General features: G+C 44.6%; 1 protein-coding gene across 2 annotated transcripts in view; it reads right to left on the reverse strand.

Annotated features, from left to right (window-relative positions):
* The window catches only part of Tmcc3 (transmembrane and coiled-coil domain family 3), a 297,502-nt gene that overhangs the window by 259,748 nt on the left and 10,224 nt on the right, over positions 1–27,530 (reverse strand). The gene's annotated exons all lie outside the window — the stretch shown is intronic.

The following is a 27,530-nucleotide window of genomic DNA, read 5'->3' on the forward strand; positions in this document are numbered from 1 at the left end:
TGTGTGTGTGTGTGTGTGTGTGTGTGTGTGTGTGTGTGTGTGTGTGTGTGTGTGTTAAATTGGAGATAAGGTTTTCATAGACTTTCCTGCCCAGACTGGCTTAAAACTCTGATACTCAGATCTCAGCCTCCTGAGTAGCTAGAATCATAGGTATGAGCCACTGGTGCCTGGCTAGCCTTAGGTTTTGATTCTCTTACCTATGCTTCTGGAGTAACTGAAATCACAAGTATGACCTACTATGCCCAGTTTATTTGCTGAGATGGGGGTCTCACTAACATTTAAGTCCAAGCTAGTCTTGAACTGTGATCTTCACCATCTCTGCCTCTTGAGTAGCTAAGAATACATGTCTGAGCTACTGCAATTGGCCCAAATCTTTGCCTCTTCATTGATTTAAAGCCTTCATTGACCCTCTGTTCATTTCCATTACTCAGTAGCTGGAAATAGCTCTCTCTGAGGGATATTTCATGGTGCTCTACTGATGTTTTATTTTCTGAAAATGTCAGTTGGACAGCCAGGGAAATCTTCCCCACTCCCCTCCCCCCCACCCCCCGCCACTTCGTGTCCTTGGAGATGGTTTTGTGACAAGCACCATCATGGTTGGCTGAACACTAAATGAAAAATAGCATTAAGTGTCAAATTAATATTGTGGGGCAGAGAAGTTCAAGCCCTCCCTGGCACTTCTGCAGGGGCAATCTCAGACATCAGCCGCAGAGCCAGGGTGAAGCCTGCAAGACCAGAGCCACACATGGCTCTCAGGGAGAGAGCTAAAGCCTGGGAGGGAGGAGGGAAGGGAGGGAAGAGGGGAGGGAAGAAGGAAGGGATAGTGCCTGGTCTCCATCCATCAGACATGGCGGTTGGAGGGCCTGAGAAGGCCAGATTGATGACATTCTTGTGTGTGTGTGTGTGTGTGTGTGTGTGTGTGTGTTGTAGGGCTTAAACTCTGGGCGTGGGCACTGTCCCCAAGCTCTTCAGCTCAAGGCTAGTGCTCTACCACTTGAGCCACAGCGCCACTTCTGTTTTTTTTTCTGATGGTTTATTGGAGATAAGAGTCTCACAGATTTCCCTGCCCAGGCTGGCTTTGAACTGTGATCCTCAGATCTCAGCCTCCTGAGTAGCTAGAATTACAGGTGTGAGCCACTGGTGCACAGCCAGTGCCATTCTTAAGTGAAGTGATTCATTTTGAAGGGACTGCAGGGTGAAGAGTGTGGATTGACCCATGTTAGAAGTCAGAGCAGAAGCCATGAGGTAAAGTAAGGTGTTGCAGATGAAGTCTGATAGAAGGAAATCACAGTAGTTTGATAAGAGTGGGTTCCAAACCAAAGGAATAAGACTTCCCAAGGCAGTATGTGAGAGCATGCACACATTGGTCTGTCTGCTTTCTTCAGCCTGCTTTTAAATGAGAGTGTTCTAGAAAGGTTTTGTTAAGAAAAAAAACGCAAGTCTATTGGCCCTACTCATTAAGACTCTGGCTTATTAGACATGGTCTGGGGCCCAGACATCTATATTTCTAAAAGCTTTTTGTGTATGTAGCACTGGGGTTTGAACTCAGGGTCTCACATAAGCTAAGCATGGGACTCTAACACTTGAGACACACACAGTCATTTTTGCTTAGTTCTTTTCTAGAGTGGGTCTCACATTTTGCCCAGACTGTTCATCCTCCTACCTGTACATCTTGCCTTGCTGGGATTACAGGTGTCTACCACCCCACCCAACTATTTTGTCATTGAAATGTGGGACCTTACTAACTTTTTTTCTTTTTTAAATTTTCTTGTAAAGATGCTGCACAGAGAGGTTACAGTTTCATCAGTAAAAGAATGAGTACATTTCTTGTCAGGCATTGTTACCCCCTCCTTTGTTTTTCTCCCACTATCCCTTCCCTCCCCTACCTCCCCCACTTCTCTCCCTTCCCCACAAAGTTATAAGGTTCATATATCATTGTTACAATGGGTCATCCTATGTCCTTATTTCAGCATTTTGTTTCCCTTTCCCTCCCCAAATTAGATAAATGTATATACAAGATGCAAGGTACCGAAATCAAATACAGTGACAACAGGGATCTACCAGGGAAGGAAGAACATACAAAAGATGTTCTACCACTTGAGCTACACCTTCAGCCCTGAACATACAAAAGAAACAAAGAAAAAATCACATAGTACATTAAAAACAACGACAAAGAAAAGCCTCTTATTAACTTTTTGCTGAGCCAGCCTTGAACCTTGATTCTTCTAATCTCTGCATCTAGAATAGCTGGGATTATAGGCGTGAGCCACTATTCCCCAACCTTCTCAAAGCTTTTCAGGTGGTTCTCCCTGATACAGAAAGTAGATCAAAATTAATTTTTTATCTCTGTGGTTTTCCATATTTACATACTGTTCATGAATATGCATCAGAAAAGAGTTATTAATGAAAATAATAACTGAACTTGTCAGGATAAAGAGTCCCAGGTCACAGTAATGATAACAATGATGAAGGTTTTGTAAGGGCTTCCTAACTGCTGGGTTTCACTAGTAGTGATTTAGTTCTGACAGTGACTCTGTGACAGAGTGTACAAGAAGAATGTGAAACCAGTAGGCCTAGCTCAGACAACTCCAGCCTGGATAAAGGGACTGGCACCAGAGAGCCTGGAGTATCATCCTGCATTCTACTTTGTTCTGAGGAATAATGGGCAAGGCACTTCCACTGCAAGGAGTGAGTGGTACCAGGTACCAGTGGCTCATGTCTGTAATCCTAGCTACTCAGCTACTCAGGTGGAGATCTGAGGACTGCAGTTCAAAGCCAGTCCAGGCAGGAAAGCCTGTGCAACTCTTATCTCCAATTAATCAGCAAAAGGCCAGAAGTGGAGCTGTGGCTCAAGGGATGGAGCACCAGCTTGGAATGAAAAAGATAAGGAGTATCAATCGCCTAGGCCCTGAGCAAAGCCCCAAGACCATACCACAAAAGAATGATGCAGATGCCCACCAAGGCCCCAGGACCCCTCTTGTCACATTGCTTCTCCTGTGCCTGAGTTCAGCTTCCCCAGAGTAATAAAAGGCGTCGCCTGGGCCTTCCACCAAAGTCCCCTTCCTTCCAGAGACATCCAGCGCTTGTTACCTGCCTGAAAAAAGAATTCTGTCACTTTGCAAGTTAGAGAGGGAACAAGAAAGAAGAAATTGAGCACACTATGATTGTGTCATTTGGCAAATTCTTAATTGATTTTTTTTTAAGAAATCAAAGTGGAGACGAACCCCAGCTGGGGTGGGCCGTGCCTGGGCACCTGCATTTGTGCTGTGACTCTACAGGGGGTCTACTGGTAAAGAACAGAGCAGAGTGGTCCTTAAGCTTACCCTGCCCCCATACAGACGGTGGCCACAAGCCACGAAAGAAACTCCTGAAAGCCAAGAGCACAAGCCAGGACTGAAGGTCTTTCCCTCCCCAAACGCCATTTGTGGCTTTTCGACATGTTAAACCATCAGCCAGCATTTCAATTCATTCTCTTTCATAGTAAGGGTGCCAGATAAAGCACAGTATGGACAATTAAATTTGAATTTACCAATTAAATTTAGTCAAGAGTGTCTCTAATATCACACAGAACACATTTCTACTAAAAAAAAAAAACAACCTACTGTTTATCTGAAATTCGTTTTAACTGCAAGTCTGAATTCTCATTTGCTAAAGGTGGCAGCCCTATTCCATGAGTGATGGGATTATTTTCCCTTCCCAGGGTGTTTGGCTCAATGATTCAAAGATGTACCAACCAGAAAACTAATCCCTGCCCATCCTTTTGTGCCCAACCTCACAGGGCAGAATTCTTTATTGTGAATACACCCCAGAGTGCACAACTTGTACAGATGTCCCTGGCCTTTTCCCAGCATGGACCCCTCACATTCACATGTGTGTGTAAACATTCATGAAGAGTGCAACTGGATGGCTGGCTGATGCTGGTAATCCTAGCTACTCAGGAGGCCAGCCCAGACAGAGCAATCTGAGAGACGCTTATCTCCAATTCACCAGCATAAATCTGGAAGTGAGCAGTGGCTCAAGTAGTGGGGTGAACCTTGAGGAAAAAAGCTCAGGGACAGTGCCCAAGCCCTAAGCTCAGATTGGTCAAGAGAGAAAGGAAAGGAAAGGAAAGGAAGGAAGGAAGGAGAAGAGAAGAAGGGGAAGAGAGAGGGGGAAGGAGGAAGGAAGGAGAGAAAGAAAGAAGGAAAGAAAGAGAGAGAAGAAAGAGGGAGGGAGGGAAGGAAGGAGAGAGGGAAGGAAGAAAGAGGAAAGAAAGGAAGGAGGGAGGGAGGGAAAGAAAAGGAAGGAAGGAAGGAAGGAAGGAAGGAAGGAAGGAAGGAAGGAAGATACAGATCCTTCACTCTGTTCTCAAACTATAATTTTCCTTTCCATCTGCTCCTGGTTGTGAAGATACCTTCACTAGTGATGATATGCCCACTTCCCCACCCCTTTCTATAAAAAGGGTCTACAGAGAGTCTGGATCCTGGCTTGTCTGCCTGTCCATCGGGAGACAGAGCTGACCCATTGGTGGGTGGAGGGCAGCCCCAGGACTCTGACCTCAGCTCTTTCTCTACTACCTACCCATGTGTGTCTTTAATGCCACTACCCAACTAACAATCCTCAAACCTATGTCTTTAGCCCAGTCTCTCCCAATTTGCACTCACAGTGCTAGGCCAGCATCAACTCAGGAAATCTAGGAAACTCTCAGACCCAGCAACTCCAGAGTGGATTTTGTCTAAGGAGCCTGCTTTACCTCCAGTGGCCTGGCTCAGTACATGAAACCCTCTTCTTTCAGTGCATAGGTCCTAAGGCTTGGAGTCACCCCTCTCTCCTCCCTCTCCCATGCCTCTGATAGCCAACCCATCCATCTAGCCAATTGTTCGGCCTTGAAAATACATCAGAGGAAGATTCCCCCATGACCTTTTCAACCATCCTGTGCATGCCATCTGGATTCACCTGAACCACTGCAGCAGACCCCTAGCCTCTGCTTCCCACCCAGCGTCCCACTTCCCACCCTCCCTCCTGCTGAAGTCTACTCTCTCCAACACTGTCAGCGAACTCCTGCTAAGATGTAACTCAAAATACATCACAATACTGCTCAAACTTCTTCCAAGCCAGCCATCTCAAGAGAAAAATCACTACTCCCCCAGCTGGAAAGGCCTTCCCCAACTGGGTAGCCTATCTCAGGCTCCCGGACTTCACCTCCTGCCACCATACCAGCTGCACCTATGCAAGCTGTGGGCCTCTGGACTGGGCCTGCCTCTACAAGCTCCTGTGCAGGAGCCTAGGAATCGATCTTATCTCTGCTAGTCATCCTGTCCCAAGATGACCCTGTGATTCATCTCAAATCTCATCCCACTGCAGTAAGCCCCATGCAGCTACACGAAACCGTAGCCCTACCCTGTCCACCCCCTCCCACCCCCATAGCATTGATTATTTATTACCAAGTGGGGGGATTTACTCATTGGATTGCTTATGGCCCTCCTCCTCCTCCTCCTCCTCCTCCTCCTCCTCCTCCTCCTCCTCCTCCTCCTCCCCCTCCTCCTCCTCCTTCCCCCCCCCTCCTCCTCCTCCTCCTCCTCCTCCTCCTCCTCCTCCGTCTCCCCTTTCCTCCTCCTCCTCATCTCCCCTTTCCTCCTCCTGCTTCTTCTTAGCTCTTACTGGGGCTTAAACTCAGGGCCTAGGCACTGTCCCTTACCTTCTTCACTCAAAGTTTGTGCTCTACCATTTGAGCCACAACTCTACTTCTAGCCTTCTGCTGATTAATTGGAGATGAGAGTCTCAAAGACTTTCCTGCCCAGACTGGCCTTTGAACTGCAATCCTCACATCTTAGTCTCCCAAGTAGCTAGGATTACAGGCGTGAGCCACCAGCACCTGGCTGGTTCGCATATTCTAGAAAGGAAAGTCTATGTGGAGAGAGATTTTGTCTGTTTTATTAGCCGTTACATCCTCTGTGCCTACTGTGTGCATACAATAGGCGCACAATAATTTCCCTGAGTGAGTGGAAAGAGCTTTGAGGGCCTCCTTGGAGCAGCTGAACCCCACATCTGGGCTGCTGTTTCAGCTTTTGAACCATAAACTCAGGCTCACAAAGGCTCCATTCTTTCCATCCTAGGAATTAAAACTCTCCCAGGGGGCTCAGTAGCTCTGCCCTGCCGGCTGCCTGCTTGCTTTTGTGTTTTGTAGATGGCTTGATTGAGCAGAAGAGGCTTGCTCGTGGGCAAAGCCATGTGCAAATCTCCTTTGTGTGTCCAGGCTCCCAGAGAGCTGCTGACAGAAATATGTCTAAGGACATTGTTCCAAAGGCTGCCAACCACCGAGCAAGTGATAGAACCTCATTACTCAAGGAGAAACGAAAACAAATCCGTTCTCCCTGATGTCATTTCCATGGAGGTTGTGAAGAAGCTCAAATGCCAGTCCCGAAGTCGCCTCAGCCTTGAGTGTCCCCTCTTGTCACTTCAGGGGATGGCGATTCAGGCACACACTGAGAAGAGCTAGCCTTTCAAATCAGAAGGCAGCTTGTCTATGCCTAGACAGGCCGTTGTCAGCAGCACATAAACAGTTACTAGGACAGGAGGAGGCTGTAGCCAGACCATGTGGTGTATCTATTAGGGACTGCCAAACCACACCAAGGGCAGTCAGCCCTCTGCATCAACCCCTGGATTCAACCAACCATGAATACAACTAACTAGAGCTTGCAAATTAAAAAAAAAATCTGTGCTGAACATGTGCAGACTTCAGAATTTCCCCCTAAACTATGTTCATAGCACTTACAATGGTCTGGCTACTGCATTCTAATAATCTAGAAATGATTTAAATACATGATAAGCCTGGCATGATGGTACATACCTGCAATCCCAACACTCAGAAAGAAGAGGCGGAGGTATCCTGAGTTCCAGGCTAGATTAGGCTACATAGTGAGACTCAAATAGTGTAATTCCTTAGAAAGGCAAAATCAAAATTCAGCAGAATAAAATACCACAAAGTAGATACTGGAAACTGGGCTCAAGGTGAAAGGGTAGACAAATGAAGAGAAGGGGAGAATGCAGTTAAGCATCCACGCTGATACTAAGCAAAATGAAACCCAAGATGAGGACACAAGAGATTTTGTCTTTCTTGCTGTTCTTTTTAATCTACTTTTAATGTACTATGTGATTTTTTTTGTTTCTTTTGTATGTTCCTCTCCCATGGTACAACCCCTGTTGTCACTGTATTTGATTCTGGTGCCCTGCATCTTGTATATACATTTTTCTAATTTGGGGAGAGGAAAGGAAATAACAAAATGCTGAAATAAGGATACAGGATGCTCCATTGTAGCAATGATATTTACAATACACTATGTTGAAAATGAACTTTACAACTTTGGCGGGGGAGCGAGGAGGTGGAGAGGAAAGGGATGGTAGGTAAAAAAAAAAAAAACAGGAGGGGTAACAACATATGATAGGAAATGTACTCATTACCTTTCTCATGTAACTGTAACCCCTCTGTACAGTATCTTTAATATATATATATATATATATATATATATATATATATATATGAAGAATCCAATATGTAGCCTGCAAATTAAGAAGAGTGAGGGAAGAAGTGGGTAGGGGAGGGATGCGTGAGAGTGTTGTGACATTGATCAACATATGTTGTATTCATAAACTGCTTTGTTAAATAGCAACTCCTTTGTACAACTACTTAAGGATTTTTTAAAAAGTACTGAAGCTAAGCACCAGTGCTTTGTGCCTGTAATTCTAGCTACTCAAGGGGCTGAGATCTGAGGATCATAGTTCAAAGCCAGTCGTGACAGAAAAGCCCATGAGACTCATCTCCAGCACAAAGACAGAAAGTGGAGCTGTGGTGGCTCAAGCATCAGTGTCAGCCTTGAGTGAAAAAGCTAAGGGACAGTGCCCAGACTTCAAGCCCTAGTACTGGCACAGAAAGAAAAGAAAGAGAGAGAGAGAGAGAAAGAGGGGGGAAGAAAGGAAGGAAAGAGAGAAGGAAGGAAGAAAGGAAGAAGAAAAGAAAGAAAGGGAGAGAGAAAGGAAGAAGCTCATGTAGTTGACAGTTTTAAAATGCATTAATTTTAAGTCTTAGAAAAATATTAAACTATACTGAGCCTTTTATTGCACTCCTAATTCCATCTCTTTCTCTCTTACATACATGTGCACAAGCAACTCTAAGGGACACATTTTTTTTACAACTTAACATCTGTGATCAGGGCACATTTATATATATAATCAAGGACTTGTTCTAATATAATTGACAGGATTATATACATCTTGCCTACAGTAATAGTGTTTCATAAAAAGGGATGACTAATGAAATATGATGCACACAAACAAAACCATACCCACAAGCTAAAGCAGAGAGCTTAAGTTCATTGCTGAGCCAGCGGTGAAGTAGAGCTAAGCCCCCTACGGCAAGGCACCAGCCCACCCTGTGGATGGAACACACATCTTTGAATCTGGGCCTATTTATAGTTGCACTGGCCTAGTGATGATTTTGCTAATGATAAGGCTGGAGAAAACCATTTGCTCATCTATATCAGTATACCTTGATGCTTTGACTGGACATATATGAATCCTTCAACATCCAGATATCACATGCATGCCCTCATGTCTGACACTTGGAGTAAATGATCAGTGCTCATTCAAATGTTCTAGAAGCAACACGTTGACTGTGGGAGACACTGCAGAGGAGTATAACTATATTTTCCTTTTGTCCCCAGTAACTGCCCTCCTCTATCTGTTTGGGCCCCTAGAAGGCCAACCTCTAGGGCTGTGCCACCCAAGCTCCCTTGACCTCAGGTTGGAGCTCTCTGATGGTGTGAAGAGGGATGGGAAGAGATGAATGAGAGTTCAAATTTACAAGGACATTATTACAGGCCAAGCTTCTCAGTTGCAGAAATAGAATTTACTCTGGTAGTTTCATCAGAAAGAAATATGTGAAAGAACTGAAGAGCTCATAGAATCTTTAGGACCACCAGAAACACATCTTGAATAGAGGAACAATGCAGCCAGAAAAAATGGTCCTTACACCATCCCCATCTCCACCCCTACATACTCCACATGCAACTGTTTGGTCACCCTGAGAAATAAATGCTTCTAGTACTGAGCTTAGGGGAGAAATTGCTCTCTGATCCAGCTATTATCCCCCATTTATGCCCCACAAATTGGCAGAAATCGTGTTATAAATATTAATCTAGCTGCAAGGGAGTCTAGAAATGTGGCTTTCCTAATAGGAAATCCTTAGAGCTTTTTATCTGCTTGTTGTATTAGTATGTTTTATGTCAATTATTAGGTGAAAAGAGTGAGTCTAACAAGGGCAAGGCCCTGGGTTCAAGCACCAGTACTGATAATGAAACAAAACAAAACAAAAAGCCAGCCTTGATTGGACCTATGTCGGCCTTTCAAACTCAGTATCAAGCCCTCATGGCTCATCGTTCTCTCTAAATTTACAATCTCCTTATGCTTCAGAAATAACCAGTACACTGTATCTCCCCAGCAAAGTCTACACACGGCCAGGCTTTCTCCTTGTAGAGGGGGGATCAGAGCCAGCCAGTCAGTGCTAGAGCAAAGGGAACATTGTTACAGCTTTTCAGACCTCTGTGTATTTTCCCCATGGGATTCAGCTCTGCAGTCCTGTCATGTCATCTGGTGCAGACACTCCAAACACTTTATAATTTTGACCCTTTATAAACTTTTGTTGGCTCAAGTGCATGCCTACTGTTTGCAACTAAAGCTCCGATGAACTAAAAGAAAAGGCATCTATTTACGTGGAATGACTTTCATGAGAGGAAGGAAGGACCTCTCCACAGGAGGAGAAAATTAGGACTGCGGATGGGGCTCCCATCAGCCCCCCAAATTCATGTCTGAGCTCTGTGACAAGAGAACTCAAGGAGATGATGAAGCCTCTCCACAAAAGCTACCTCTTTAAGAAACAGCCTGCGGTGCCTGTATGACAGAGCTACACCTAGCAGAGCTTTCTCTCTCTTCTGTGAGGATGGAGGGCAGTTTGGCCACATTCTGAGTCCCAGGTAACATGAAACTGGAGTCCCATGGACTGGCTGGCTGGGGAGGGGGATTCATGGAAGGAAAACATCCTTAGGACAATGATCAGGGTTCTCCGCCAGCAGTTTGGGATAGTGGAAATGTGCAATACAGTGGTTTATTGGGCAGAGGGTATGAATGGGGGGGGTAGAGGATAGGAAGAAATTACATTCCTAGAGATGGTAGTAGACAGACTTGTCTGAAATCAGCCCTTCGAGACCTCACAAAGATAACCAAGTAAGTTCTCAATGGTCTTCTCAAGGCTCTGAAACTTGAGGAGGGTCAAGATAGCAAAATATGGGCCATCACTATAAACGCATTCCCACTTCATACTTAGGAAATGCCATCTTTAAAAGAGCAGTTAACAGGACTTAAGAAACAAAGAACTTCCACTCATCTGCTCAAACCACTACTAAATAACCCCATGCTGCTGATCACATGTATGGTGTATATGTGTACACCGTTATATATTATAGACCATGATAGACAATTTGCTCCAGCAAAGTTAGAATGAGTTTGTGACTTTAAATGAGCATCATTATCCCACAATACTGTGAGATTTGGAAAATTATGTAATCACTTAACCACAAAAAAAAAAAACCACAGAAAACTAGGAGTGCTGCTATGGCTCAAGTGGTAGAGCATGAGCCTTGAGCTGAATTGCTCAGGGACAGCTCTCAGGCCTAGAGCTCAAGCCCCACAACTGACAAAGAGAGAGAGAGAGAGAGAGAGAGAGAGAGAGAGAGAGAGAGAGAGAGAGAGAGAGAGAGAGAGAGAGAGAGAGAGAGAGAGAGAGAGAGAGAGAGAAAGAGAGAGAGATCTTTCATGCAATTGTTTCTAACATATTTATAAGATTATGTCTTTGTTGCTTTGTATGTCCCTCCCCCATGGTATAACCCCTACTTTCACTATATATGATGCTGGTATATGTGGAAGGGAAGGGAAAAAACAAATCATTAAAACAGAGATACAGGAGGACCCATTGCAACAATGAGATGTACAAGTCATTATGTCGAAAAACAAACTTTACAACTTTGGTGGGGGGACAGGTGGGGGGGGAGGATGGGAAGGGATGGGAAGGAGAAACAAAGGAAGAGGCTACAATGCTTGATAAGAAATGTGTTCATTATCTTACCCATGTAATTGTAACCCCTCTGTACAGTATTTTCACAATAAAAAACAATAAAAGAGCAGTTAACAATTTGGCTAGTTAAGATTTTTCTTTGAGTTAAGCAGTCCCTTCTTGGAAACAGAATTGCTCAGATTTGTTTTGCCCAGGCCAGCCTGGCAGTGCACTCCTCCCAATTGCAACCTTCCTAGTAGCTTAGGATAACAGCTTTATTCCCCAGGTTGGCATGGATGGGTAATCTTCCAATCTCTGCTTCCCAAGCAGCTAAGATTATAGGCATGAGCCACTGGCTCACAACTCTGAAGCGGTTCCTTCTCTGAAAGAACTCCCAAGGTACTAGGTAGCAGGGCTTGGCTGGGTCTATTTGAGTTTGAACATGGAAAGGAAGGGATAGAGAGAAAACAGAATAATCAGTGGCCAATAAGTCAATAGGAGCTATTGTTGGAGAGGTTTGTGTGTTACTATGACTACAGATATGTCTGCTGACATATCTCAGGATGTTAGAATCAGAGAGAGTCATTCCCCCACTCATCTCACCCCTGCCCTCTGGATTTATCATGAGGATGAAGGAGAGCCTATTCCATTCCTTCTATAAACAAAGGGAAGAAAGGAACCAGAGAATTTGAAGATGCTGGTGGAGGGTACCTTAAGAAAGCTTTTGGCTCTGTGCTGAGTCCTCTCCCCATTGGCTGAGAGGCATGGGTGGGGTTGCCACTTTGGCTGAGGGTCAGGAGTAGGGTCTCCCCATTGACTGAAGGGCAAGTATAGGGTCTCCCCAGGCAGTCTTCAGTAGGCCACTGGGAGGGCTTCCAGATGTGTCCCCTGCCATTGGAAGGGCAGAAGTGAAAAGTAGGTCCATTCAGTCCAATGCCACCCAAAGGCAACGTCTAGAAGGGCTGGCTCTGTGCTTCAAAGATGGAGGAGCTGGCAGGGTGCTGTGCTGGGATCTCCCAGAGATTGCTGGGGCAAAGGACAAAGAATGCTCATGACCAGAAGTGGGTTGCTCAGGAGAAAAAGTTGGGGCCTAGCCAGAAGTCCTCTCCTAAAGAGATCAGCAGAACAAAGTTGTACAGCTGGTGACTTTGGAACAGAGGAACTGGAGATAACTGGAATACACATATAAAGGAGTTAAAGGAGCTACAGAATATGGGGACTATAGGACACCTCCAAAGTTCCTGTGCCAGGTTTGTGCCATCCCACAGGCCCTGAAGGTTACCAGCTTTAATCATGTGCAAGGCCTAGACAGCGTGAAGCCACTAGATCAAATAGTAACTCTCTTATCCCCATCTCTCTCATCTCTACCCTACCTCCACCCCTGGCTGAGAAAGAAAATGACATAGCAGGTAGGGGAGAAGGTAAACAGAGAGAGAGAGAGAGAGAGAGAGAGAGAGAGAGAGAGAGAGAGAGAGAGAGAGAGAGAGAGAGAGAGACCCAGAAGCTGCCAGAAATTTCATCCAGGGATAAAGAAAGATCATCTTCAACCGTTGTCCTGGGATGAATTTAAAAGAGTTGGTAGGAGACACATGGCGAACTGCACCTTGATTAAAGCATGACTTATGTTCGCAGCAGTCCATGGCACCTGGTGACAAAACACAGACTGATCACCTGCAGACCCTGGGTGAATGAAATGCCTATTGAAAGCCAGGCTCTGGCGCACGCAGGGGAATGAGGGCGAGGAGGTGAGCCAGTCTATCTAACTGCATGAAAAATAATTTTAAGTTTAAAGAAAAAAAAAGATAGGCTTAAAGGATTTCAATTCTCACTTCAAAGCATAGGCAGTGAATGAGGAAGTTTCTATGACACCCTTAACGCACTCGTCTTACGCAGGTCCGGGGTAATGAAGCTGAAAATTAGAGGCAGAGATGGATGCTGACAATTGGTGAATTTCAAATACACTGAATTCACAGTCCATCAGCTCTTTCAGGGCATTGAGTGGGAAAAAGTGGTTATTTTCTTAAGTGCTGGAATGGAGATATTTTGGAAGTGACAGATAATTCCAAGAATCTAAAACCCTTGGACTCAGAGAGCCTCTCAGTCCAACAGAAGAATGTGTTGTCCTGTTCTAATGAAGCTCATCGCATGTTGTCCAATGACCTGATGGAGTTCCCTGAACAGCTACCTGGTCAAATATGAGTTTTTTTAGTCCACGCCAAGCTCTGTTCATAAATGCCACATCTACAAGGAGTCAGAGTCCAGCAGACCCCCATGTCAAAATCAAACCACCCACCTCAAAATAGCAGCATTATAATAAAGTACTCTTTAAATTTTAGGAAGTAGAGAACATAATTTCAGATTGGGCCAAATTCATCCTCTACATTCCTTTGGCCAACATTCTGGACTCCACAAGCTAGAGTCAACTACTGAAAGAGGTCTGAACTTCATGTTTGGTTGTTTAAACCCAAGTCTCAATGCCAGCTTGTGATTGAGAGGCTCAGATGCCAGACATTCCTCCATGTGCTGTGGAGACAGGAGCCTGAAGTCTTAAGCAAATAGGAATGCCACAGGGGATTTATAGTAACTGGTCCACTCAGCTACCTCCTGAGCACTCACCCACTTGGGAGACCGGTATTAGCATTCCTGCTAAGTGGCAGCCCTCTGTGGGACAGGGTGGTAGTGGAAGATGAGTCAATGGAAAAATATTTCTGAAGGAACAGTTTTGGCTTTGAGAGACAAGTACATCTTGATTTCTGGAAAGTATTTGACTTTTAGGTGTATCTATATGCCTACCTGATTTGAGGACCTTTGAGGTCCAGTGCAGGTGGCTCATGCCTATAATCCTAGCCACTCAGGAGGCTGAGATCTGAGGATTGCCATTCAAAGCCAACCCAGGCAGAAAAGTCCTTGAGACTTATTTCCAAGTAGCCACCAAAAAATTGGAAGTGGCATAAAGTGGTAGAGTACTAGCTTTGAGCAAAAAAGCTCAGGGATAGTGCCTAGGCCCTGAGTTCATGCCCCATGACTAACAAAACAAAAAACAAACACGTAGTGGCTCACAGCTGTAATCTTAGCTAGTCTATAGGCTGAGATCGGGAAGAGTGGGGTTCCAGGTCATTCCAGTCCATAAGGCCCCACATCAACCAATGAAAAGTTCCATGTGGTGGTGTGTGCTTGTCATGCCAGAATAAATAAGAAAGCATAAATAGGAGGATCACAGTCCAAGCCAGCATAAATGCAAGACAGTATTTTAAAAATAACTAGAATAAAAAGGGATAGGGCCATGGCTCAAGTGGTAGCAATGCCAACCTGGCAAGACCCTGAGTTCACACACTGATACCTCCAAACCAACAACAACAAAAGACATTTTTCACTGCTATGGACTGAACCACTGCCTTGCAAATGCTAGACAAACTACAACCCCTGCCCTTGGAAAAAGGACTTATTGATCTTTCAGGATTTGTATTGTTATTATAACAATAGGTAATGCTATCCTGGAAGTTCCAGTGTCATCTGTCATTCTCTAGTAGTGTATGGAAGTTTCTGAAAGACAGGTAATAGTGGGATTTACTCAGACAGGATCATTACAGTAAAGCTGGCGGGTCCTAGAACACAGCCTACAGTTGTTTTCTTGTTGATATTTGTCAGAAATGGCATTGAATTGGTTCATCATGGTCTACTGGGCACCAATTCAGTGGGCTGTACCTGGAATTCTCTCAAAAGTATGCCCTTACAATATAATAATTGAATTAGCTGCTCATTGCTGAATCCAAATTGTTACCAATGTATCATCTCTCACACACACATTCAGTCTCTCTCAGTGTTGTGGGCCAGAGCTCCAGGCACATCTGTACTGGGTCCTCTAGTTCGGTTTCATCCCAAAGCTGTAGGCACAGGCCGGACTAGGGCTGCAGCATCACCTCAGGGTTGGCCTAGGGAAGGAGCTTCTTCTTGGCTCACAGGATTGTGGGCAGATTTCAGTTCCATGGGGGCTGTGGCAGAGAGGGCTTCCTTGCTTCTGGCTGACAGCTCCTGCCCTGCAGGCCTCTCTACAGGCCACTCATACGACATGACAACTGGCTTCATGAAAGCCAGCAAGAAAGGGTAAGAATGACATTACAGTCTTCTATAGCAAACTAATGTACATATAATCACATTCATCCCATTGCCATCGGTCAGAATCAAGTCCCAGATCCCACTCATACTCAATGGGAGAGAAGTACACAAGTAAAAGGAAGTAGAGAACATTGGAGGCTGTGTCAGAATCAGAAACTCACCCAAGATCTTGAGCAGGTCGGCCAGGCTCTGGCCATTCTGAAAGGAAGCAGGCTACTTCATGTGTGTGAAATGCCAGAGGGTCCTCATGCGCTCTGCCCCCATTCTCCTCATCCCTGCTGTTGCTAGGTTGCATGGGGAAACAAAGGTCATCTTAAGATGAAAATATCACTCAGACTATGCAATTAGTCCCCACTCCACAAACATTTCTCCTCTTAATGCTCTGTGTGTCCCTGCACGTCTCATTTTGTCAGAGTGGACTCTTGCTAATTGTGTGGCTCTGCAATGTAAATACAATTAAACTGATTGCACAGACACTTCAAAAGGAAATTGTTTGAGTAACAGGGGCCTGGGAGAGGCTTTTAGAAAAGCCAATGAAATGCAAATAATTTCATAAAATTAATTCTTATTTTGATCATGTTAGAAGATTTGAGTACATATTCTGAGTATATTGCTATATTTTGGGAAAATATTAGAAAAAAATTCAGCAAAAAATTTCATCACTATGCTTATACAGTGGTGCTGGGGCTGACCACAGAGCTTTGCAAATAGTAATAACAACAATAATAGTAATGAAGAAGAAGGAAGAAGAAGAAAAGAGAAGAAGAAAAGAAAAGAGAAGAAGAAAAGAAAAGAGAAGAAGAAGAAGAAGAAGAAGAAGAAGAAGAAGAAGAAGAAGAAGAAGAAGAAGAAGAAGAAGAAGAAGAAGAAGAAGAAGAAGAAGAAGAAGAAGAAGAGGAAGAAGAATAGGAGAAGGAGGAGGAGGAGAGGAGGAGGAGGAGGAGGAAGAGGAGGAGGAGGAGCATCTATTGTTTGCTTTGACTCAACCATCCACAAGAAGGCCAAAGTGTGGGAGCAGGGGGAGAGTGGCTTGTGCTCTAAGTGGATAGTTATCACATATACTGCTGTCTGTATGGAGGATGAGCATCAGGGAAAGGAGGCCTCCACTGGGAGAAATGCCACAGTCCTCATAAAGTAAAGGATCCATCCAGAGTATCTCCAGCCTTTTCCCTCCCTTCTCCTTCAACTACCTTTCCATTCCCTAGTTCTCCCCTGCTTCCAACCCCTCCCTGTCTGCTCTCTGCTTAAGGTCTATCAACAGTCCCCAGGAGCTCTTAGGAAAAGAGAAACCATCGAAATCAAGAAAGCAAACAAATCACTATTGAGCCATCTGCCAGCTGTTCTGGAAGAGGAACCCAGGTGAGACCCAGCAGTGTTCAAGTTCATTTTCAACACAGTGTTTTCCATGTTCAGGCATAATATGGTAATGGTGCTCGACAGGATTCAGAGGGACTGGGGGAAGGAAAGGTCATGGCTGGATCGATGGATGTCAAGAATCCCTGGCAGCTGGGTCTCTGGCCAGCATTGGAGGCTGAGCTGCTGGGTGGGCTGAGACAGCTTCTCTGTGCCAGGGATCTGAGTGTAAGTGCTGCCCCTGTAAGCAAGTCACAACCAGTGAAATACAGAGCGACCAAGATTTGGAGAGCTCAGTTTGGGAAAGAAAATGCAGGGTGTTATGGATGTAGCACTGTGTTTGGGAAGCATTATCCATGGCCCATTCTGGGCATGAGCTGAACAATAAAATCTACTGGCAACACTGTGGAAAGATTCTGATTCCACTTTAAAACTAGCAGAGACTCAGAACATGCTAGATGGCTAGGTGGGAAATTAAAAGCGTGGGATTTTATTTCTCTTCTCAGTAAAATGAGAAAAGGGGATTAGAGAATATTTACAGCTCCAGAAACTTCAAAAAAAACAATGAAGAAGGAATATTATCCAAGTAGGTCACAGAGCTTAAGTTAAATATATTCTTAATATTTCCCACAAGGCCCCATCAACAGTTTCAACAGTGAAAGGAATGAAATAAACCAACTCTCCCCAATTAGTTAAAAAATCGATTACACATTGGTCAAATCTCCCTGCAATACAACCATTAACCTTGAGTTTATGACATCTATACAATGTATAACATGTTTTGTTAATGTGTTCATGTTTACTCACTGTGGTGGAATCTTGTTTCTTAGAAGCAAAGCAGATGGGGCTGGGCACACTGCAGGACTTACTGCAGGAAGGGAAGGGGTGTGAACGGAGAGGAGAGGGCAGAGGGGCTCAGCTAAAGTGAAGGCTCCAGTTCCAGATGACTTTCAGCCTGATCCCACAGGGATCAGGGTTAGGGTTAGGGTTAGGGTGTTCTGGGTTAGTGTGTATTGGGTGTCTCTGGCTGAGAGCAAATCTCTGGAGAAGCTGGGAAGCTGTGAATGCTTGGCAGCCCAAACATAGTGGTTGTGGTGGGGGATGGATACCCAGGCCAGATGGAATCCATGTGGGCAGTAACCAGCAACTAATTACCACTGTGAAATGAACTCACCTGCCCTGTGTTAATACCCTGCTCAGTGCTCTAACAAATCAGCTCATAACTCTTACGATGCCTTGCAGAGGGGAGTGGAGGGAGGAATTGTTTACAGGTGCTCCTGATGGAATGGCCAGCCAATAGATAGACAGCAAAGGCAGGAGGTCCTGGTCTCAAAGCCTTTCTTACACCACAGACTCCTGGGTGAAGGAAGGGCTGGCCACAGATGTTGGGAGAAAACCAGAGGCTCTTCAACTTGGTGAGGTTTACATGGTCAAGGGCACAAGGAACTGTGGAAAGAAGAGTGGCTCAATGCCATACACGAGGCTCACTTGCCTAACATGAACAAGGCTATAGATTCCATCTCCAGCAGCAGAAAGCAATTCAATAAAAAGGGCATTGGGTAGCAGAAGCCTGGCCACTGTGTGTTGCCAATGGGCCTTACCATGACTAATGGGTAAGTATTCCAAGCGTGCATTGTTGTATTGATAACCTACAAAGAGTAGGAAATGAGACTGTTAAACTTCATTGAGTACTTACTATGTGTCAGGCAGCATTCTAAATTCTTGTCATAGATTGTATCATGTACTCTCACAAAGGCCCTTTGAGGTAAGCACTATTGCTATTTTCATTTTATAGAGACTGAAATACAGAAAGAGTAAGTAACTGATCTGAACTCAAGTAGGAAATGGGAGAGCCGGATTAAACTGATCATATCTTCATTTATCTATACGATCAATCTATGTGGCTTCTTGAAGTAGCAAGTGGTAAAATCCTATCTCTGCTCATTGCCTTAGACTCTTACCACAACTTACAATGGTGGCACCCTTTGTTTTCTTCCTTGTCTCTTTTACTACTTGCACCATGAGGGCAAGAACCATGACTGTTTTACCAATCTGTGTCTACATCCCAGTACAAGGCCTGGCACGTTGTGGCAACAGTGGCTGTTGGCATACACAAGCTGCCAAGAGGTCTGTGCAGTGGGAAGTGGTTCTCATCCTATTAAAAATCAAATAAACCAGGGGCTGGTGGTTCATGCCTGTAATATTAGCTATGACTCAGAGGAGTGTAGTCCAAAGCCAGCTCAGGCAGAAGCCTCCTTTAGACTCCATCTTCAATTAAGCAGCAAAATGTCAGATTGGTGTGTGGCTCAAGTGGTAGAGCACCAGAGTAGGGATTCCATGTAGCCTATAGGGATTCATCTTAGGGATGAATCCTATCTCTATCATTTCAGTTAAATAAGGAATTGCTTGACTTCCCTGAGAGATAATTAACTCACATACAGAACGATGAATATCATTGCAGTAATACCTTAATAGAAAAAAAAATAGGCCTTTCCATTGCTTGTGTCCTCCAACATGCCTGTGTTGAAATTCTAACCATCAGTGTAATGGTGCTGGGAGGTGGCGCTTTGGAAAGGAACTAGGTCACAGAAAAGGCATCATGGATGGGATTGGGACCCTTAGAAGAAGAGGTCATGGAGCTAACTCACTCACTTTCTGGAACACACCAGGTTTGCAGCCTGGAACTAGTACCTCATCATGCTGGCATTCTGAACTTGAACTTCCAGCTTCCAGAGCTGGGAGAAATCAATATATACAATTTATATGCCAGCAGGCTATGTTTCTCTGTGCTAGCAGCCTGAACTGACTGGTGCTGCAGGCAACATTCATACTATATTGAGTGAGCCCACAGCTCCATGTCCCACAGACACAGTCCTATGTCCACCATGCCATCCCACACTGTCTACCCCACGTGAGCTTCATAGAACAGCTGCTCCATTATTCACTCTGCTCCATGAATTTGACAACTGTCAGAGGTCAGTTTCTTCTTTTGGGCCAGTCAGTGAGAAGTGACATCCTTTATTTTCCTCCTGCCCCTGTTCTGGAGCTCACTAAGGATGTGGCACCATGTAAGGGTTAAGGTAAATCAAACCACTTTTATTTACCAAAGAGAAAGGTAGGATCACCATGCAAGATCAGTGATTTCCCCCCCACACCCCGAAATATTCAAGAGAAGTCCATCTCCTTTTCCTTCCTAACAGTCCTCTCCACTTTCACTGTTCCCCTGGAGACCAGACGCATGCAGCCAGCAATCAGGGGCTCTGCGTAATCAGGACTGGGCTGGGTCCACAGGGCTGACTGATTAAGCAGAGGCTGGCTGGGGACAGATTTCCATCTTCTGAAATGCTCTTAAACTGCTTCTCCTGTATGATGACGATTTCCGCTCAAGACTCATTTCATTCTAAAACGGTTGTTGAGCACTCAGCGTCCCCAGCCTGTGGCTTTGGACAGGAGTGACAAGCTTCCTCTGATTTACGTCTGTCCCTTTGATAAAAGGCTCCTTGCTAAGCGATGTTAACCTCTATCACCCTCTATTTTTAGCCTCTGAGTGAGTGATGAATCGGGTTATAACCTGACAGATGCTCAAAGACATATTAGAGTCAAATTAAATGACGGCAACTCAGACATGACACACATACTTAAAGATCAGAGCCAGAACGTATTGTTTTTGCTTAGTTTTAATTGGTACCCTTTTTATTTTATTTTATTTTTTTGTCAATCATGGGGCTTGCACTCTGGGCCTGGGTGTTGCAGCTCTTCAGCTCAAGGTGAGCGCTCTACCACTTGAGCCACAGTGCCACTTCCAGTTTTCTGGTGGTTTATTGGAGATAAGACTCTCGCAGACTTTCCTGCCCGGGCTGGCTTTGAACCTCAATCCTCAGATCTCAGCCTCCTGAGTAGCTAGGATTACAGGCGTGAGCCACCAGCATCCGGCTAATGGATACCCATTTTAACAACAAAAAAATTAAGGACTCATTATGCATATAAGCTTGAGTAAGACCTTAAGCTTAACTAAGTTTTCTTCTATTTTACTCAAGCCCCATGTATCCAGGCAGTTCATTCCCGAAGTCAGAAATACAAATGATTTTTCTTGAATGTTATGCCATGAACTTAGACTGCTTGTAGAAACAGCAGCCTCATTTACACTCATGGGTACCTACTATGTGCTCTATGAGGCACTGCCTTTGGGAGCTAGCTGTGAACAATAGCAGGTAGAACTCTTCACCTGTGGAACCACTTTAGTGAGGAGGTACATGTTAATCAAATAACTAAATAAAACATTGGCTAAGCTTGGTGTTCCACGCCTGTTATCCCAACTATTGAGATGGAGATGGGGAGGATCATAGCTCAAAGCCAACCCCAGGCAAAAAGTGATCAAGACCTCAGCTCAACCAATAATTTCATGTAGTGGAACAGCTAGTCATTCCAGTTATGTGAGAAGCAGTAAAAAGGAGGATCATGGTCCAGCCCAGCCCAGCCAAAAACACAGATCCTATTTTAAAAAATAACAAAAACTAAAAGGGCTGGAGCTATGCTTCCAGTGGCAGAGTGCTTGCCTATCAAGCATGAGGCCCTTAGTTCAAACCTTGATATATGAATCAATGAGTGAATGCATGAATAAATAAATAGCTTAAAGGGGCTGGGATTATGGCTTAGTGGTAGAGTTCTTGCCTAGCATGTATAAAGCCCTGGGTTCGATTCCTCAGTACCACATAAGTAGAAAAAGCCAGAAGTGGCGCTGTGGCTCAGGTGGTAGAGTGCTACCCTTGAGCAAAAGAAGCTCAGGGATAGCACCTAGGCCCTGAGTTCAAGCCTGGCTTGAAAAAATCAAAGTAAAAAATAAATAAGTGGCTTCAAGGTTGAAGTAGTAGCATTAGGCCTATGCTTCTCTCTTTGTCTGTTTCTCTGTCTCTGTCTCTGTCTCTCTATCCACCTTAGTTCCCTTTATTCTGGTTTCCCTTTCTAACAGGTTCTGTCTACATGACTAACATGGCTGCTAGCAGATTCTAACTTCTATGGTGCTGATGAATGACAATCCCAGAGGAATGCTTGTCCTGAAAACCCCAACATTGTATCAGGAAGGGTGCTGACCTGCCTGAGTCAGATCACTTGCCATTCCTGTCCCCAACATGGAGGCCTGGGAAAGAAGTCATTTGATTGGTGCTCTAGGTCACATATACACTTGGGAGAGAGAAGGCAGTAATAGTGCCCCTGGGACCCTAGGCCAAACCACACAGGGGAGGGTTGTTTCCCAAATGAAAGGAGGCAAAGTGGGCCAATGAGTGTTTGTCCAACACAGTGTCCAAGAGCTGATGTTGAAAGTCAGCAATAAAGGAGGAAATAAGCCGCATTGTAAAGTTTGCCTTCTCTCTGTCTCTTTTAGCCCCTTTAAAGGCTAACACTTGTGGTAAAAGACCACGTGAATCTGGCAGAGCTGGGCTTGGATCTGGGCACATGCAACAAGCTGTCTGTCTCCATCATCTCCAGCATCTCTCTGGCCATGGGTAAGTCATCTTCCCTCTTTCTGATGGTATTTAGAAATCTCCCTAGAGTACAGTTTTGTCTAACATACACAGTAAATGGACTCCTCGCTGTGGGTTGTGGTGAGTGGTATCAGAGAAAAGGACAAAAAACAAATATAAACAAATAAGCAAGCATCATTTCCTCTTCTGACAAGTGCTCCAGAGGAAATGAGCAAAGTGACAAAATACAGGGGAATAAAGTTGGAGGCCTCCTTTAGATAGAGGAATCGGAAAGTTATTGCTGGGAAAGTGTGATGAAGAGCATGAGGAGAGAAAATGCCAAGGCCTGGAGGCAAGAAAAGGATGGCTGTGTTTGGGAATCAAAAGGTAGGCTACTGGTTAGAATGATGGGATTAAAGTGGGAGGTAGGACACAGAACATAGAAAGTCTTCCAAGTCTTGGGAGGAAGTTTAGATTCCACATTGCAAGATCTATCTGGTAAAAATTCTAATAAGATAATTAAGGTTTTTGGGTAAATAGACTACATAAGGATAAATACGGGGAACCCATGACAAGCATATAGGTAATAGACTGGGGTCCAGTTTAAGGTGGTAGCAATAGGGATGGGAGAAACAGATGGATTCAAAAATGTTTTAAGCTGGGCACCAATGGCTCTCAGCTGTAATCCTAGCTACTCAAGATGCTGAGATCTGAGGATCCCAGTTCAATGCCATCCCAGGTTGGAAAGTCAAGGATATTCTTATCTCCAATTAACTACAAAAAAAGAGGGGAAAAAGCTGTAAGTAGAGCTGTGATTCAAGTGGTAGAGCATTATTAGCTTTGAGGAAAACAGCTTAGGGACAGTATTCAGGCCCTGAGTTCAAGTCCCAGGACTGGCACACACTGAAACAAAAAAACAAAAAACAAACAACTGTTAGTTGTTTGTTTAGTTATAGGACCAAGAAGAGCAAGATGGATTTTTATGTGGGAGAGGAGGGACAGCGAGGAATTGAAGATGAATCTTGCCTCTGGAGTGGAGCAACTGCCTAGGCCATTCATTGAAGGGGTGTCTTGGGAAGAATGGATTTGAGGGTGAGGCGCCATGGGGACTCAGGTGGATGAAGCGGTTAGGACAAGTTCATAACTGAAGGGAGAAGCCAAAGCAGGAGCACAGATTAGAAGCCAATGGCAGGCTGAGGCTGGGAAGCAACTGGTCCCATGGCTGCACTGAAGGAGCCTGAGCCCTGTGGAGTCTGCAGAGGAAGACAGGTGGGAATGAGTCATGAAACCAGGCAGCTGGAACACATTGCTTCTAAAGGAGTCCAATGTATGAAAGTTGTTGAGAGATTAGTCAAGGGGCAAGGAATTGATCTTAAAGAGAAGAAAATTCGGGCTGGGAAGGTGGCTCAGTGGTAGAGCGCTTGCCTTGCATGCAAGAGGCCCTGGGTTCAATTCCTCAGCACCACATAAACAGAAAAAGCCGGAAGTGGTGCTGTGGCTCAAGCGGTAGAGCGCTCGTCTTGAGCTGAAGAGCTGAGGGACAGTGCCCAGGCCCAGAGTTCAGGTCCACGACTGGCAAAAAAAAAAAAAAAAGAGAGAAGAAAATTCCTCCAGCCACAGCTAGCTTGGAGACTGATCTTTCAAACACAAATCTGGTCATGTTTCTGCCTTGATTCAAACCTCAGTGGCTCCTCACAGGCTCCTTAGTGGAAATAATACTGCCCTCTGTGTTGCCAATCGGCTTCCCATGGCTCCCCTTGTCTCTTATGCTGCGCATGAGCAGTGCCCGGACTCCTCTCCCCCCCCCCCCGCCCCGCCCCTTAGCAGGCTGTTCTCATCCTCAAATGCCTCGTGTCTCAGACCTGCCCTGTCCTGCCCTGATGGATGCACCCCAGAGCCATTGAGCTGCAATTGCCTTGGACCCTCCCCTGATGTTGCCTGCAATAAGCCATTTGTACCTCTCTGGAGGGTCTCACCAAACTCCCCATCCCTACCGAGGCTGCATGGTTGCTTCTATACCCAGCCACCCATAGGTGCCTGGGGGCAGCTAGGACTGTGTCTACCCAGCTAACGTCTCCACAGCAGAGGCTGTCTTGCTGGATAGTCTCTAAGAACTGCTCTTTCAATACAAATTTTAACTGTCTGCCAGAGTGTGGATCATGAGTGACCCTGCAGGCTATTGTGTGTAAGGATTGATCTCAGGGTGGTGCTCTGAAGAGATGAGGCCTTGAGGGAGGTCCTTGGCTGAGTCATTTGGGGCAGATCTCTAAAGGAGATTGGGAACCTGGGCCCTTTCCTCAGCAATCTTTTGCTTACAGGCCCCAAGGTGAGCAGTGTTGCTTCTGTTGTACACCCTGCCATGATGAGTTGCCTTGCCACAAACCTGCAAGCAATGATTCTATCTTTCCTCTTTATCTGTTGTCTATTTTGTTAGAGTAACGAGAAGCTTTCACACTGCACCTGCCAGAAAAGAAAAGGTGTCAGGTGTGGTAGCTCATGTAAGAGATCCCAGCCACTAAGGAGGTCAAGATGAGAAGGATTGAGACTAGAGGCTAACCCAAGCCCAAAACCTTTTTTTAAAGACCTCCCTCCCCCACCACATCAACAGATAAGCTTGGCATTCTCTAATTCCAGTGATTTGGGAGGTATAGGTAGGAGGACTGAGGTCTGAGGCTAACCCTGGGCAAAACTGCAAGATCCTATGTGAAAAATAACTACACACAAAAAGGGCATAGCTTAAGTGGTAGAATGCTTGCTTAGGGTCCTGAGTTCAAACCCCACTATTGCCAAAGCAGGTTTTTTATTTAAATGTACACACAAGTTGTCATCATTCAAAATATATTTTTTAATTTTTTTTTGTTTTTTTCTGGTAATGGACCTGAACTCTGGGCCTAGGTGCTGTCCCTCAGCTCTTCAGCTCAAGGCAAGCGCTCGACTGCTTGAACCCACAGCGCCACTTCCGGCTTTTTCTGTTTATGTGGTGCTGAGGAATCGAACCCAGGGCCTCATGCATGCAAGGCAAGCGCTCTACCACTAAGCCTCCTTCCCATCCCTATTTTTAAAAATTTTTGTATATATTTTTAAAAATTTTTGTGGAACTGGAGACTAAACTCAGGATCTTATACGTGCTGGGTTCAAAAAACTCATTTTAAAGGGGACAAAATATAGTAATATCCTCTGTACACTCTCTCCTACCAGTTGAAGTTCTAACTCCAAGCAATTGAGGTGTTAGAAATAAAGGGTCTTGTTTTTTTGTGGGGGGGGCAAGCTTGGTCTTTTTATGTAGCACTGTCTGGCCTTGACCTCCTTATCCTCTTGCATCAGCCTCCTGAGTGCTAGAAGTAAATGATCTGGACAGCAGTAATCAAGTTAAAGAAGATCAGTACTTAGGTCCTAATCCAACATGAGTGGACAATGAGACAGAGATATGCAAAGGGAAGATGATGGATATAGACACAGGGAGAACGCCTGGTGAAGACAAGGGGATTGAGGCTTAGTATGGTGGCACACACCTGTAAGCCCAGTAAGAGGTGAGGACAAAGGGTGGAGGCAGAAGGATCACACATTCAAGGCCAGCCCGGGCTACGCAATGAGCTCTGAGCCGGCCTGGACTACAAAGGACTACTACCTGCCTCAAAAAAATAAAGAAAACCACAGAAGATGAACACAACACAGCTACATGAGCAGCTCCTAAGGCTGCCAGAATGGAGGCTGGAGCCGTCTTCTCTCCTTCCTTTGGCGGGAACTGGTCCTGCCCACACCTTGACTTTGAATTTCTGGCTTCCAGAAATAAAATTGCAACTTTTTTTTTGTTTTTAAAAGCCATTTTGTTTTGGCAGACATAAGAAGTTGATATACACCACAACAGGGAAGAAGCCAAAACATGTTCTATTTCTCATTCCTCTTTGGCATTCCAAGCATTTTACACAATTATGAATATGCTAAGGAAGGAAAATAATCCAGGAAAACCCAAATAGCATTCTGTGCTAGTTAGCCTAACAGGGAATTTAGAATTCCTAACTATGTCAGGCTTAAATTAATCTATACTTTATACTTATAATGATAGTGTTAGGCCCAGACAAGTTGAAACAGAGGAATGCCACACACTGAGAAATTTGAAGGTCCTTTATTAAAGTCAGCAGTCGAGAGTGGCTGGTGCCCAACAAAGATCTCTTGGCCCTGAGGGGAGGTTAAGTGGGGTTTTTAAAGGCAGAAACGGCAATATTTACAGAGGTTTAGTTTGTACCAGGGAGATTAGATGAAGAGCAGATAGACAACTCAAGCTACGAAGGGATGGCAGCTTATGTCTCGTAATTAAACAAAAGTGACAGCTAGGGGGTTCATGACCTAGGTAGGTTATAAAACAGGATTTACAGTTTAACAATTTGCTCTGGGGTGTATTTTCTTTTTAACTCCAGATTTTTCTCTTATCTTGAAACTCTGCACGGCCCTTGACCCTTTGCTGTAAAACGGGGGTCAGGGGCATGTTAGGTATTTCAGTCTAGTTGACAGAGCCAACAGACTGTGTGTACACAGTTTAAAACATATAAAATATATGTTTGTATGGATTACATTCAAACATACAGAGGTTCTAAGAAACTGGTTCATGTAACTCTGGAGGTTGACAAGTTCCAAGAGAGGCTGAGTGAGCCAATGACATTATGTATTTCAATAGTAAATGAGTCAAATACATATTTATAATAATAATGCATTCTGAGGTGGGAACTAATTGTATTGAATGTTCTATTTTTATCTAGTAAAACAAAGTAAGGCAACTTTTTTCTGTTCATTTTCTAACCCTGGATGGACACTATCATAAGATAACATTGTGTATTCATTATGATACTTTTGAAACTGTAAGTCCTACACTGAAATCAGTGGGAAGGAGGTCAGCAAGAGTAACGTTTCCCAGACTCCATGGAGAAATGACAGGGGAATTCTCCTTGGCTTGTTTTAGTACAGTGAAAAGGAAAGGCTGATGCGTCTGGAGCACTAGTTAGCCTAACAAGAAAGATAGAAGCAAAATCAAATGTTTATTTTTATTTTTAACTAATATACAAAATAATTAAAATCTGAATTAGAGGTGTGTTAGTTCAAGTGGTAGAGTACCTGCCTAACAAGCCTGAGGTCCTAAGTTCAAACTTCAACCAAGAGGAAAAAAATTAAGCTTACTTATGGGGTACTATGTGATGTTTTGATATATGTATACCTTGTGCAGTGCTCAAATCAGGGTAAACACCTTAACTGTGTAAACAGAGGCAACTAATTGCATACATGAACATGTAAGCACCCAAAGACAAAGCCTAACAAAGCCCCAGGGAAAGGGTCATCAGTGCCCCCCCTGAACACACCACCTGTCAAGCAACAACAACTTCTACTGTCCCAAGGTCCAGCCCATCCAATCCTGAGACAGCAAACAGCAGGATCATCTGTGCCCACCATTGATGACCACTGGAGACCAGGACTGGCTAGTAACTACGCAGACCCCTCCCTCTGTCTCTGATCCTTCCTACTCT

This window comes from Dipodomys merriami, unplaced genomic scaffold, assembly GCF_024711535.1.
Source record: "Dipodomys merriami isolate MVZ:Mamm:240054 unplaced genomic scaffold, mDipMer1.0.p SCAF_10, whole genome shotgun sequence".
Lineage (NCBI taxonomy): Eukaryota > Metazoa > Chordata > Mammalia > Rodentia > Heteromyidae > Dipodomys > Dipodomys merriami.